Below are 15,735 nucleotides of genomic sequence, written 5' to 3' on the forward strand. Positions count from 1 at the left end.
CTTTCAAAACTAAATGGTTGTAATTTCTTTTTATAGATCAGAGTTGCTCTAATTGCACATTTTTCACATGCTACTAGCTGGCTGTAGCATGTGAAAAAGAGGAAGCTGTCGAGTCATTTGGCTCCAACACGGCAGGCTGCACTGGGCAATGTCTGGCTTAGCCTGTTAAATGTAACAACATACTGTAAGATCAGTTGACATTGTAAGACATTCTGAGAGCTTGAGCTGTCATCTGTACACTTTCTGTTGATTGTGAGAAATACATGAAGATGAACAGCTCTCTCCTGTTGAATCCTCTGTCATTTGGGGGATTGCTTTGCAGGAGTGGACAGACCAGATAGAAAAAAACAAAAAGCAAGACACCTTCAAAGGTCTGGATGCAATTACCCCAACGACGGTTACCTGCTGTGGAGGAGGAAGTGTGTGAGAGAGATCAAACGACTTTGTTACTAATATACAGGCTGATACTATACACTGATGGTTCTCATGTTAGAAACTCAGGTTAGTGATGACTAGCATTTTTGTGTAAAATATATATACCTCATATATAAGCCTGTCTGCTTTTTGTGCGTACTGTTGTATTCCATTCTTGATGTCCGTTAGTGCTTTTGTTGTATTGTTTGTGTTACATGCCTGTGTTTAATGCTTATTGTGCTTTGTTTTTAACATGTTTTATCTTTCAGCCCTCCTCCCCTTTCCCCTTATGAGGCAGGCCGGCATTGTAAATAAGAATGTTGTTCTTAATTGTCTTGCCTGGTAAAATAAAGGTTTTTTTATTTTTATTTTTAATATATATATATATATATATATATATATATATATATATATATATATATAGCTCCATCTTATTGTGTTTCATATCATTGTGTTCCTACCCAGTTTGTAGAGTCATCATGATGATACAGTGTTCATGTTATATAAAATACAAACTACTGCTGTCACTTTTTTTGGGATTAAAGAGAACACTTCTGGCTTCTGTCTATGATGTGTTGCCCACTTTCTGTCGTGAAATGAATAATGCTAAACGTTGACCTTTTGTAATAGGAAGCGTTCGTAATGTTGTAAATCGACATTGAGTCGTGTATATCGGACTACATAGTAGGTGAGCCATGAGAGTGCAGCACAGCTGTTTTGAGTACAGCCAAGTCCTTAAATCAGTCATGGTTGCCTTGTACTATCATTACTGCATGCATGCTTTTCCAGTATACTGTGTTTCCTTAATTCACAACATCAGTGAAGTAGCTATCTTTGGAAGTCAGGTTTGTTAAGTAGGTAATGTAATGCAGTGTCACACAGCCCTAAATTATAGTATTATATTATATTAATAATATATCTAATTATATTAATTATATTAAGTTTGGTCGTCAACTTTAAACATATTATCTTAGAGCTTGAGCCATATGCGTAAATCAACGAAAGGATCGAAACTTCATACCCTTTCTTTTCATATGCACTCTATGTCAAAGATATTATAAAGCTGTTGGCATGATTTTATGCTGAGTATATGCTAAATCACCCAAGGAGTCATTGAGAACATGGTAATATGGAAGTCAGCAGTTTTAGGAAAACAGAGCCATTCCTCTGAGAGAGGATAAGTTGCAGTCTCTCTGGTTGTTTCAGGACTGTGAATCTCTGTGTCTCTGTTATTTCACTTCAACAGAACCCATGCCAGGAACGGGAGCATTGAAACCTGCTGAAATCCACTTCCTCTTCAGCAACATTCGTTTCTGTTCTTCAAATTATTGCAAGCCCTCAATTTCTAGAACCTGACCAGGGTTTATTTAAACTAAAGCACCATTCAAAACCACAGATATGCCTCAGAGCTGTAAAGGGACAGTATAGTATGAACAGCAGTGTGTTTGATAAGTTAATCATTACTGTACACATCAACACTGAATATCAGGGGACACGTTTTATTGTTCCCCAATGACAAATGCTATTCCTCAGATTAGAATATAATGTCATACATTTAATACACAGACCCATCTCTTGTACAATTCTGGAGCTTTGACCAAGCAATGAGATTCAAGTCTTATCCGTTAAATGTCACTTTAGAATAAAACTTTCATAAACTGTTTTGTCAAAGTACATCAGTGACTTGAGGTGGTTGTAAAAAAAGAAGTTGTTGAAGTCACAAAAAAAATTTCTGTACCCAGTCTACAAATGGCATTTACATCTAAATATATATGGATGTATCTAAAATGTTAGCCTTTAACATTGGCACTAATTAATTAACACACTAACACAACTTCATAATATCATATGTGGAATCATGAAACTGTTACAGAAAAACTAAGCTTGCTGTGAGCTGACAACTTTGTTTGCAAGTTCAAGCAGAAGAGGATATCTGAGGGTCCTCTTCCTCCAAGACGCTGGGATTCCCTGAAGACCTGTCTGGAAAGAGAACAAGGGACGAGATGAGACCTCAGAAAAACATGGAGCTTTAGAACGCTGAGGAGACATCAACCAAGGTTCAACTCATTAAGCAGGTCTCAACAATTGACAGGGGACCCGAAGAGGCCAATGAATATGTCAACAAAAGTCTTTTTTCTTTGACGTTTTTTATTGAGTACTGCTTCAATAAACCATGTATGTTTATTGTCTTTAAACCAGATTAAGCTTTAGCAATAGAAGATGTTTTTTTTATTGAACAACATAGGAATCTGTGTAATGATGTCTGACATAACTAGTGGCAATACATCAATAAAAAAGTGCCACAATTAATATTTATGCATATATAACTACTATTCAATGTGAGATGTGAATAGATTTATGTAAGATTAATCTTTTAGTTTTTTGTGTGTGTAGGAGATGTAAGATTCACTACCTGCGCCCCAAAACAGGCCCCGATAAAGGAGGCTCGACTAGCGGTGCATCCCCCGCAGCGCATGGTGCCCCTGATGGCCTCGTCCAGCTGGCTCATCGTCAAGACTCCATGTAGCGCTCCCTGGAACGCACCTGGCAACGCTGGAAGAGTGTTACACAGATAAAGTTGCAATTATATAGTGTGCATCTCCTGTAGTCTGTAACACATTAGTACAATATAAGGGAAGGGACCTGAGAAACAGGAATCAGTGATGGGGGGGGGGGGTAGGGAGGGTCAGTAACACTTAAGTACAGTGTAAGGGCCTCCTCTACAAACTGCCGTTCCTTAGTCTGTGCTGAAGAAGAAGAGGAGACGAGGGAAAGTAGACACTTTAACAACTTCAGCTAACAGCTTCCCTTTCTCATTCCCTTGCCTTTCATGACCACCGGTCCTATAGGGCACGACGAACGGCATGCGAGCGACATGTCGGGGGAAACTGTCCAGTCTTACCACCTCACCGGTAGTCATGAAGGGCAGCAGACGAGGAAGGGAGACACCTCCGACTATTGAGACCCAGCCAAGAGAGCCCTCCCCGCCAAATGATAACCCCCACACTAACAACCATGCAGTCAGAGGAGTTTTTAAACATGTGTTTTCCCTTCAGAGGTGGGGCTCTGACCTCAGAAGGGAGGGATATAAAAGGGGGGGGGATTCATTAATCGTAGGATCAAAGGCGAGAGCACCTTGGTGGAACAGGGCTAGCGGATGTACTGACAGGGAGGGGAGCAACCGTGCCAAGTCGACAGACTGGACCCCGTTGATACCCACAGCTGTGCTGGCGACGACCGGGCCTACCTCAGGTGTTTGTGAACACAGCAGGTATCAGCTCTTGTGTAGTCTTGGCTAAGTTGTCCTTTACCTGGTGGATATGGGCTGCAACGATGACAGGGAGAAGAAAATGCAACATTTAACTCTTAAGCATCGTTTATATAACTAACCTGGGGTCAAAATGTCCATGTCATTATACTTTTTAACACCATGCCACTCAACATTAAATGCTATTTTACTTTAAGTGTTGCATTTTTCCAGGTTTTAACTACTAGTCCACCATTGTATTGATCTTTTAATATAACATTATAACATTGTGGTCAAAAGAGATTGGAAACAGTTCCGATATTTCCCTGTTTTCTGGGGCGGCTGTGGCTCAGGAGGTAGAGCCAACATCTAATGATCACAAAGTCGACAGATCGGCGGTTCGAACCCCGGCTGGCCACATGTGGAAGTGTCCTTGGGCAAGACACTGAACCCCAAATTGCTCCCAATGAGCGGGCTGGCGCCTTGCATGGTAGCTTCCCGCCATTGATGTGTGAATGTGTGAATGAGAGGCCGTTGTAAAGCGCTTTGGAATAAGGCAGTCCATGTAAAGATATTCTAAATTGAACATTCTTACTTACTTACTTCCTATTCACCACAGTCTAGCACTGCATGAACAGAAAGACACAGAATGTGTTGATGTCTGAATTGCAAAAGAAACTCATACCAGTCACAGCTCTGTCTAGATCCTGGGGGTTCCTTCTCAATGGGTCACTTAGTTGGGCCAACACTGCACCCAGAGCATTGGGATCAGGACCATTCACAATAAAATGCTCCAGAAACCTAGGACAGACACCATAGGTTATGAAACACTTGCAACATTCTTCTTTATAGCCCACCATTACGAATAGGAGATGACATAATGGCTGGTTAGATCATGAACAACATGATTCCCACATGTTGGTAACCAATTGCTCATTAAGAATGTGTATTTATAAAGCTTTGGATTTCTGCCTCACCTTGCTGCAGCCAGAGTCCCGGCCACACACATGTCATTGTTTTGAGTGACACGGATAGCCGTCTCCACCTTCTCCAGCATCTCTGGCTTCCCAGCATACTTGGCCACCACAGGGGCCAGCTTTGTGACTCCGTCCATTTGACAGTCTTCATCACATCCTGCAACAGAAACATATGTCGATGTCCAGTATGATGTTACTGTTCTATGTCCTGTGTCTGTTATTCTGTTATTGTTATGCTTATTTGACAAACAAATTACTCCTTTCGAATGAGTAAAGTAAAGTATCTATCTATCTATCTATCTATCTATCTATCTATCTATCTATCTATCTATCTAAACAAAACTCATCATAAAGGTGAGACTTGGTTCTTTTGTGTCTCATTTTCATTACCAGTCTCTGCTTGGCCAGCATCCACGTTCCTCATGAACGCTTTGAGAGACGCATGCCTCCATGGCCCATTGATGGGGAGGATGGCTTTTGGACCTATACATTTAAAAATACAGCTTTATTCGTACAAATACACACAACACATACGTACACTGTAACAGAGCTTGAGCTAACCGGACAAACATTTTCCCAGACAGCTGAGTAACCTTGCAGGAAACATTAAATGATGTCAGCATAACAACTCCCAAGAGGGAGGTTTTACGGTATGGAACATATATGGGCTTTTATTTCAGTCTACTCAGTGCGACCCCTCACTATGGGATGCGCACACTTGTGTACAGTACCTTTAGCAGAATAACATGAGAAAGTCGACAGCTAGTTTATGTGCTCTCAATTCGTTCAAATTGTTTGCACCCTTGCTAGCTACACGATAATCTCTCTAATTGTAGGCGTATAAAGTGGTAGGTCCCTAGTGTCGGCTACGGCTAGCACTTGGACAATCGGATAGCTTTGAGAAAGTACATTTTTTCTCCCCTTGGCCTTGTGTAAGAAATAATTGTGCCCTTGTGTTAAATTGTGTTTAAAAGGAGGTTGGGTAGTTTGCGTTTGAAGTTATTCAACTACTTGAGCCTTTTAGTTCAACTGGTTACCATGTGTAACGCAAACTACGTCCCTAGTGTGAGTTTTGGCTTAGCACTAGGACAGTTGGCTAGCTTGTGCGTTTGGCGTTATTGAGTCCACCCTTTTACAGCCTACGTCACCAGAAATCTGCGTGGAGTTCGCGCGCATCTGCGATGCAGTAAACAGAGGGATCACGATTTTAGAGCAAGGAGCAGTATTTTAGTCCAAGTATTGGACTATGTCTAGCTGTTGTGTCTACGGCTGTACAAATCGGCGCTCTGATGGAATCTAAACGTTTTCGATTCCAAGAGGAAACCAGCCTTTTCAGAGCAACCGGAGGCGCTTGTGGCTAGAGCCATTAAGCGTACGGACTGGACTGAGGACATCATCAGAAATGCCCGCGTTTGTGGTGCCCATTTTATATCAGGTAAGTTATTTTTGCTATCTGTTTTCACTGGAATGAAATGTCGAGTAATATATGTAAACAGAGAAGTAACCCATAACCTGCACGCTAAACATAGTTCAGGAATTGAAGCTTAATGGCTAGCTAACTTCATAAAATGACAAGTTAACACCTTTAGAGCCAAAAGTACAGCTTTTAGCCAATGGAGGTTTAAAATGGAGGGTTTAAATTGCCCGCTTCTGGCCGGTGCAGTTTTTAGTTTTTTGTGCCTGCTGTCAAGAGTCACACGGACATCTACACGGCCACGGTACATCTACGCTAGTTTAGGGTCCAATTTATGATCTCTGTGTGTGTGTGTGTGTGTGTGTGTCCTGCAGCATTCCTCAGAAGCTGCGTGTGGCGGGCAGCCTGGTGGTGATAATGGTGGTGTTCCTCATCACGGACGTCCTGGTGAAGGTCCCCATGAAGCCCCTCCCCTTCTTTGTCATCACCATGATTAAGATCGTCATCATCAACTGTAAGACCTGCTCTAAAGTGAACAAATTAACTGTTCATCACGGACCCGTTGTCTAGACAACTGTTACCTAGACAACTGTTACTGGACCCTCTGTCTAGACAACTGTTACTGGACCCTCTGTCTAGACAACTGTTACTCAACCCTTACCTCCCTTACAACCCTATGACTAATGTGTATCTTCTATCTTGCTGTACAGGTGAGATGTCACTGGACTACGAGAATCCTGATTTTCTTGAGCGCGCTCTGAGTTCTAAACGTGCACGCTACCAACATTGCTAAAAGAGCTACCTTCCTCGCTTAGCGAAGTTGGAGTGCGCCCATATAGATGTTACTGGGGTAAGTTTACTTAGCTTTCGTTTCTACTGACTACCTCACACAGGATTTATGCAGAATCACAACTACTACCATTACACAACCAACCTGTTTGTTATGAGCTTGAGGGCAGCATATCCTAACTGTTCTTTCCTTTTAAAGCTGAAGAGGACACCCCAGTCCCAAGGACAGAGTTCGATGATCTGAACCTGAGGTACGCTCAGCTAAAGAACAACCACATCAAACTGCAACGGCGAACCAGTGACATGGTGCCATCATGGTGGTCACTCAGAAGCACGATGGCTCCCCCCGCAGGACCGTGGACCTCTCACCTCTCAACAAGTTCTGCCTACGTACATTTTAAAAATTTAATTTTGCCATTTAGCAGACGCTTTTATCCAAAGCGACTTACAATTACGAATTACAGGGACATTCCCCCTGGAGTAACTGAGGGCTAAGTGCCTTACCCAAGGGCACACTAGTAGTGGTGTGGCTTCAGGCGGGATTTGAACTCACAACCTTCCGATCACAAGTCCAACTCACTATCCACTAGACCACCACTACCCCACTACGTGAGACTTTCGCCACCGAGTCCCCATTCCACCTAGCACGTCGTATCCCAAAGGACACCTGGAAGACTGTCACGGACACCTGGAATGGCTACCACAGTGTGCCCCTGCGTGAATCGGATCGTCATCTGACCACATTTGTCACGACCTTTGGCCGCTGGCGCTACACCAGGGCGCCACAAGGTTTCCTATCGTCGGGGGATGGCTACAACCGCCGCTTCGATGCGGTCCTCTTGGACGATGAGCGCAAGGAACGTTGTGTGGATGACACTATCCACTACGACACCGACCTGGAGCAGCACTGGTGGAGGACCATTGACTTTCTGACTCGTGTCGGCTGGTCAGGCATCGTGTTGAACCCGGACAATTTTCAGTTTTCGGGGAGGAACGTTGAGTTTGCTGGCTTCAGGGTGTCGGACACTACTATCGAGCCACTCCCCAAGTACTTGGACACTATCCGAGACTTCCCCACCCCGGACTCCACGACGGATGTCAGGAGCTGGTTTGGCCTTGTCAACCAGGTGTCTAACTATGCCCAGTTGCGCGACACGATGGCTTCAAGCCGTTCCTCAGCCCACGCTGTAAATTCTAATTCAAACGTCCAAACGTGCTATTGTTGGAGCCATCCGTGAGGGCGTGGAGATCTACGACATGCAGAAGCGCACCTGCCTCCACGCTGACTGGTCCAGGCGTGGTATTGGTTACTTCCTGCTCCAACAACATTGTAGCTGCGCCTCGGGCATACCAGACTGTTGCCCGGAAGGATGGAGGATCACCCTCGCTGGTTCACGCTTCCTGTCCTCGGCCGAGTAGCGCTATGCGGCCATCGAAGGAGAAGCCCTAGTCGTGGCCTGGGGTCTGGAGCAAACACGGTACTTTACGCAGGGGAGCGACAACCTCGTCGTAGTTACCGACCATAAGCCCCTGGTGAAGATCTTTGGCGACCGTACGCTAGATGAGATAACAAACTCACGCCTGTTCAGACTCAAGCAGCGTACCCTCCCATGGCGCTTCGACATTGTGCACCTGCCTGGAAAGAGCAACTATGCCGCTGACGCAACCTCAAGACACCCGTCTCCATCAGGCTCAGCGAACGGCCTCTCACTGGGATTACCGAGCGTGCCTGACACCGTGGAGTCAGCACTTATGGCTTCCATCCGCGCCGATGCACAAGAGCTCGGGGCCGTCTCTTGGTCTCTCCTTGCACGAGAAACAGCAGGTGACGCATGCCTCAGCCACCTTCTGTACCTGATCGAGCACGGAGACAGGGTTGATATGAACGACCCCGCCCTGGCGAGTCTGTCACCAGTCTGTGAGTCCATTTACACACAGGACGGCGTCCTGCTATATCGCGACCGCGTCGTGGTCCCTCCATCCCTCTGCAACAGCGTCCTTCGACACCTCCATGCCGCCCACCAAGGGATTTCGGCAATGGCGCAACATGCCCGTGCCATAGTCTAATGTCAGAGGACATCCGAGCCGCCAGGTACCGGAACGCTCCGTCACAAGCAGCCACGCTGCTACCATCCTCACCACCGTCCACCCCATTCGAGGCGGTGTTTGCTGACTTCTTTGACTATGGAGGTCGTCACTACCTAGTCATCGGAGATCGAGTGGGTGGAGGTCCTATGCTCCACAGCAGGCACTGATATGGGAGGCTCAGCTGGGCTGGTTCGCCACCTCCGTGCATTCTTTGGCTCCTTTGGCGTGCCGGAGGAACTTTCGAGCGACGGTGGTCCGGAGTTCACAGCAGGCCAGACACAGGACTTCCTCCGCTTGTGGGGCGTCAAGCACTGTGTGTCCTCTGTCGCCTTCCCACAGTCAAACGGTAGAGCGGAAGTTGCTGTGAAGTCTGCAAAGCGCCTCCTGATGTCCAACACTGGCCCTCCTGATGTCCAACACGCCTGACCCCGACTGCAACCTCTCACCGGCGCAGATTGTCTTTGGTCACCCCCTTCGAGGTTCGCTTTCCTTCGTCAACAGGCTTGAGAAGTTCTCGAACCCACATATCCGACCGCTCTGGCGCCAAGCATGGGCGGCGAAGGAGGATGCCCTTTGGACCCGGATGTCCCGTACCGCCGAGTCTCTGCAGGCTCACTCGAGGCCACTTCGCCCATTGGCACTTGGTGAGAGGGTGTTCCTCCAGAATCAACCGGCGGTTCCTCCGTGGCTACACCCCCTATGCTCCTCAGCAGCTAGCTGCTATGTCGCCTCCACCTACGCCCCTGGAACGCCGCTCCCTACCTGTCCAACCGTGCCCGGTGATTCCCCAGGGGATCGTCCAGCAGCCGGCAGATGGACCCTGTGGCGCGGCTCTGGGCTCTTCCTTGCCGGCGCCTGCTGGTGAGGCGGCCCCTGGCCTCGGGTCCCAGGGCGACCCTGTCCTCGCTGATGCCACCCCGGACACTCAGTTCATGCTTCTATTGTTTGTATCACTGCAGGGCTTCTTCATCTTTGTCATTAAATTCTTGATTGACATTGAGGAGCGTATTTCTTCATCCCTGATGGGTCTCAATAGAATTATACCTCCCCCCATATGAGTATCTAAAAATAAATGGTCAAACTGCAGGAATTCCTTTGCTTGGCTACGCTATTTTACTTTGATTAGCACCCAGCAGCTTACTTACTGAGACCATAAAGCTGTACAGGCAGACTAATTACGACCATTCTGATCTACAGATACACTTAGCGTTACTGTAGTAATGCTAGTATTAGTGACGCTACTGCAGCTCCATTGCAGGTCCAGTATGAATATGAATACCATCAACAGCTGTTGGTCTCTCCTGTTGTGGTCATATAAATGGACTGCACTTATATAGTACCTTATTCCAAAGCGCTTTACAATGGCCTCTTATTCACCCATTCACACACACACATCAATGGTGGTAAGCTACCATGCAAGGCGAGTAATTGGGGGTTCAGTGTCTTGCCCAAGGACACCTCGACTTGTGGCCAGCCGGGGATCGAACCGCTGAACCGCCGACCTTGCGATCATGCCGGCTGTACCTCCTGAGCCCTCATATAATCTTGCATTGTATTACAAACACTGAGATGCCACTAACCCTCACTGAGATGATGTCGCTTTTTGCACTGGGACCTTATACTGTATTTACAAGCTTTTGGTATGTCACAACACAAGTTACAACAGGTTACACTCCAAGTAAAATCTTTGTGTAATGAGTTTCTTCTTCAATAATTGATTGAATAAATTAACCATAACCCAGGTATCAAGAAGGCACGGCCAAAAAGCCACGACCAGTTCCGGAGTGGGGCATGGTGAGGGGAGTGCGGCATGGGGAGCAGCAGCTCATTTGCATTTAACAGAAAAAGCCTTTCAAGAACAGGACTGACAAAGACGAATTATAAAAACATACTAGAAATCTGAGGGGTTTTTTCAGCTAAAAACTTCAAATATGTTTTTGGCCCCAGAGACCCCAGACACCCCAGAGACCCCAGAGACCCCAGACACCCCAGACACCCCAGAGACCCCAGAGACCCCAGACACCCCAGAGACCTTAGACACCCCAGAGACCCCAGAGACCCCAGACACCCCAGAGACCCCAGAGACCCCAGAGACCCCAGAGACCCCAGAGACCCCAGACACCCCAGACACCCCAGACACCCCAGACACCCCAGAGACCCCAGAGGCCCCAGAGACCCCAGAGACCCCAGACACCCCAGACACCCCAGACACCCCAGAGACCCCAGAGGCCCCAGACACCCCGGACACCCCAGAGGCCCCAGACACCCCAGAGGCCCCAGACACCCCAGAGACCCCAGACACCCCAGAGACCCCAGACACCCCAGAGACCCCAGAGACCCCAGAGACCCCAGACACCCCAGAGACCCCAGAGACCCCAGACACCCCAGAGACCCCAGAGACCCCAGACACCCCAGAGACCCCAGAGACCCCAGAGACCCCAGACACCCCAGAGACCCCAGAGACCCCAGAGACCCCAGACACCCCAGAGACCCCAGACACCCCAGAGACCCCAGAGACCCCAGACACCCCAGAGACCCCAGACACCCCAGAGACCCCAGAGACCCCAGAGACCCCAGAGACCCCAGACACCCCAGAGACCCCAGACACCCCAGACACCCCAGAGACCCCAGAGACCCCAGACACCCCAGAGACCCCAGACACCTCAGAGACCCCAGACACCTCAGAGACCCCAGAGACCCCAGAGACCCCAGAGACCCCAGAGACCCCAGAGACCCCAGACACCTCAGAGACCCCAGAGACCCCAGACTCCCCAGAGGCCCCAGACACCCCAGACACCCCAGAGACCCCAGACACCCCAGACACCCCAGAGACCCCAGAGACCCCAGACACCCCAGAGACCCCAGAGACCACAGACACCCCAGAGACCCCAGACACCCAAGAGACCCCAGAGACCCCAGACACCCCAGAGACCCCAGAGACCCCAGACACCCCAGAGACCCCAGACACCCCAGAGACCCCAGAGACCCCAGAGACCCCAGAGACCCCAGAGACCCCGAAGACCCCAGAGACCCCAGAGACCCCAGACACCCCAGAGACCCCAGAGACCTTAGACACCCCAGAGACCCCAGAGACCCCAGAGACCCCAGAGACCCCAGACACCCCAGAGACCCCAGAGACCTTAGACACCCCAGAGACCCCAGAGACCCCAGAGACCCCAGAGACCCCAGAGACCCCAGACACCCCAGAGACCCCAGAGACCTTAGACACCCCAGAGACCCCAGAGACCCCAGAGACCCCAGAGACCCCAGAGACCCCAGACACCCCAGAGACCCCAGAGACCCCAGAGACCCCAGAGACCCCAGAGACCCCAGAGACCCCAGACATCCCAGAGACCCCAGACACCCCAGAGACCCCAGACACCCCAGAGACCCCAGACATCCCAGACACCCCAGACATCTATTGAACAGGAGTATAATATGGGACCTTTAAACCTTGCACCTCATTGCCCCTTCACCTTGAGCTCATGAAGAGTGGTTTGCTGGATAAAATGGGCATGCTTGCTAGGCTATCTGCTTGCAAGTGTCACCGGCCTGTACTAGGCATGACTCTATACACACAATACAGTATATACAATATACACAATATATATATATATACACACACATATACATATATACACACACAAGAGTGAGTGTCATGTAGTGACATCTCCTTCAGATAACCTGATTGCATTTGTAAACTCTAGATTTTCCATTCCAAATTTGGGAAAACAGAATGTCTGGTCAATGATTAGCCCTGTTCAGTATCATATTGCTCTTGGTCAGATTAATGACTACTCCTACTGTACCATCTTTTGGTCTGTATGGATTATTGAGAGGGAGATCATACACAGTCCCTGGGCCAAAGAACTTGTACATGCGCGTTGTCAAATCTTCCACGTTAACATCTAGGGAAACACAAAACAACAGAACATATCAGAAGATTAACGAGTGAACACAAAACAACTTTAGCATGTTCTGCGTGTGTGTGTGTGTAGGTGTGTGTGTGTGTGTGTGTGTGTGTGTGTGTGTGTGTATGTGTGTAGGCCTAGGCCTACAGTATGTGTGGGAGTGCGACACCAGGTACTATGTTTGTAATGGGTATACCTCCACATTCACTCAGGGACTCTAAAAGGATGTAGGCCTGGTCTCCATAGCAGGTCTGCTCTCCTGTTGTCCTCTGGTAGAAAGGGTTAGCAGACTGAGGGCGGAACTCTGGACACGGTTCCAATTCAGACAGAAGCTCCTTCAGCCTATCAGCGTTGTAAATCCAATGCATAGGTTGGGCTGTAAGGATGGAGAACACAGAAGAGAGAGTCATATCGCTGGTTATATTAGCTTGGATTCCCAACACTTCACAGTCAGAACTCATGTGCGCGTGTGTTGTGATTGGAGTGGTCCTCTGTGGCTCAGGTGGTAGAGCATGGCGCTACCAATGCCATAGGTTGTGGGTTTGAATCATGTTGGGACCATATACACTGAAAAATGTATGCAATCACTGCAATGTAAGTTGCTTTTGATAAAAGCGTCAGCTAAATGGCATATATAATATATTTTTACTTTTATATATATTTTATATATATATAATATGCCATTACCTCTATTATATATATACTTTTACCTCATATTATAGATATACTTTGTGATCTAAGTAGCACTACAGACACACAACTAAAGGTTTTGTAACCCAGGTTCTCTGAAGCAGATGAGGGAGACCTCTCACTTTGGAACATTTGTGTATCTTTCGCTGAAGAGCCCTATTCACTCACGTCTGGTACAGGCTGGTGACGCTTTCAAGCGATCGCCACACCTATCATCCGTCCCAATAAAGGGACGCAGCAATCGCTCCATTCCATCCAGTAAGCCACTCTTCACGAGCTCAGTGTGAGAGGGGCAATGAAATGAGGGGTCTCCCTCATCTCCTTCAGAGAACCTGGCTTACATTTGTAACCTTTAGCTCTCTTTCAGTCGACTTGGTTCAACCCCTTTCTATGAGAACGTTTTTCAGTAGCGTAGCTGGTTTACATTGGGTATTTGCAGAGATCACCACGTGTGTTGGCAAGTCAGAGGTTACGAGTTTGAGACTCAGTTTGCAACAACTCGATTGTCTGTTTCGTTGGTACCTGTGATCCAGATACACAGTCAGTTGGACTCAGCTCAACTTGGCTGCACCGAGTTGAGAGTTCAAACTCCTCGAGTTCAAGTACCCACACCTGCGCTGTTGAATTGCTAGCTTTTCTATGCCGTATCTGGTTTAAAAGACAGTAATGTGTCTTGGTAAGGTCGACACGAGGTCACACGTTTGAGACTCGGTCGGAGCACCGTGAAATGTAAGGCTACTGTTTCAAAAAAGGTTGGGCACCCCTGAACTACAGTATGCTTCGGACAGTCAGCGAGTGAAGAGGAAAGGATGAAATACCGGCATGTACCAGACATGATTGAATAAGGGTCTTCAGCCAAAGGTACACAAGACTGCGTGTCCCTAGTGAGGGGGTCGAGCCAAGGCAACTGAATTGTATTGTTGGCTACATAATTAAGGCGAAACAGTATAGCAAAACACTGAAACTAGTTAACTAATACATTAACAATCAATATGAAATAACAATGGCATGTGTCTGAAAGTTGGATAGACAGCAATGTTGGAAAGTAATCTAAATAAAATATGACGTTGTGTTATGTTAGTGAGTTAGGTGGAACGCCCTCCTAATAGCGTACCACTGTTATCACCAGTGGCAGATGTACAGATGTTCATTACTGATTACAACGTTGTTGTACTTGCAGAACATTTTTGTGTGAGGAAAAGGCTACTAGGGGTTAATTTAATTCAACAATAATTGTGGCAGATATGAGTGTCTCTTACCTGCTGCATCAGCCACAGCTGCTCCTATAATGGCCCCTAAGGCCCTGTCAGCCACCGTCACGTCAGCCACCATCATAGCCATCTACATTTTAATACATTGTGACGTTAGAATTATAAGGTTCTATCTCCATTTTTGTCAAAATTGAGTTTTTTACATAATCTGATCCATTAGGTGTTTATTAATGCCTGTGTGGTGTTATTTTTTAAATGTTGACATTTTTGAGTTAGTAATTAATACAATACAAAGGTTCCATCTCACAAAACATAATGGAATGTAAAAACGTTGACGCTCAATATCTCTGAACTACCCTAAACGGAGATAGAACCTTATCATTCTAAGCTCACGAAATGGCCGAGGTAGCGTAAGGGTTAGGCTTAGTGGTTAAAGTGGTTAGTCAAACTATTCTCTTGAAATACAGACATCCGCTTTTCATTCTACTAATACATATGATGATAAAAAACAGAAAGCAGCAAACTCAAAAACATATGAAAAATAAATATTGTAAGAGTACTTACAATGGAGCACTTTGGTAATACACAACACACTAGACAGTTTTGTTCTGCACTGTATCATATTAACTTAAAACTATATTTTAGACCAATGACATACAATAATGACCCTGTTCTTACCGTTGTAGTTTGTCTATTCAACTTCCAAAATCCCACTCAATGTTGTTTTGACAAATTCACTTCCACTGTCACGTAACATGAGTAACCAATACTGAGATAGCTGATTAAAATACCCCCATCATGACTCATCATAAATAGGAAGACGGTCATAGTGAGACCAGTAGGGGGCCTTTCATCCAATCACTTACGAAAGGCAGTTTATTTACTGGTAATCATTATTTTAAGTGCAGTGTAACACATAATGTAATTGCTACACTGTATTTATAGCAATCGTAATAATTACACAGTATGAGTACTATGATGTGAAGTGAGGCCC

The 15,735-nt window shown here is 46.7% G+C and overlaps 1 pseudogene across 1 annotated transcript; it reads right to left on the bottom strand.

Annotated features, from left to right (window-relative positions):
• Positions 1 to 1,904: 1,904 nt before the first annotated feature.
• LOC308169153 (crystallin J1B-like) lies at positions 1,905 to 15,485 on the bottom strand (annotated as a pseudogene). Its single transcript, XR_013938059.1, has 10 exons — positions 15,420 to 15,485; positions 14,790 to 14,871; positions 13,037 to 13,216; positions 12,739 to 12,837; positions 5,029 to 5,121; positions 4,639 to 4,795; positions 4,347 to 4,462; positions 3,662 to 3,739; positions 2,828 to 2,967; positions 1,905 to 2,394 (listed from the first exon to the last, which is right to left on the bottom strand). The product of XR_013938059.1 is annotated as a crystallin J1B-like (transcript).
• Between the last annotated feature and the right edge of the window lie 250 nt (positions 15,486 to 15,735).

Source organism: Nansenia antarctica (assembly GCF_963989245.1).
Source record: "Nansenia antarctica genome assembly, chromosome: 13".
Classification (NCBI taxonomy): Eukaryota; Metazoa; Chordata; class Actinopteri; order Argentiniformes; family Microstomatidae; genus Nansenia; species Nansenia antarctica.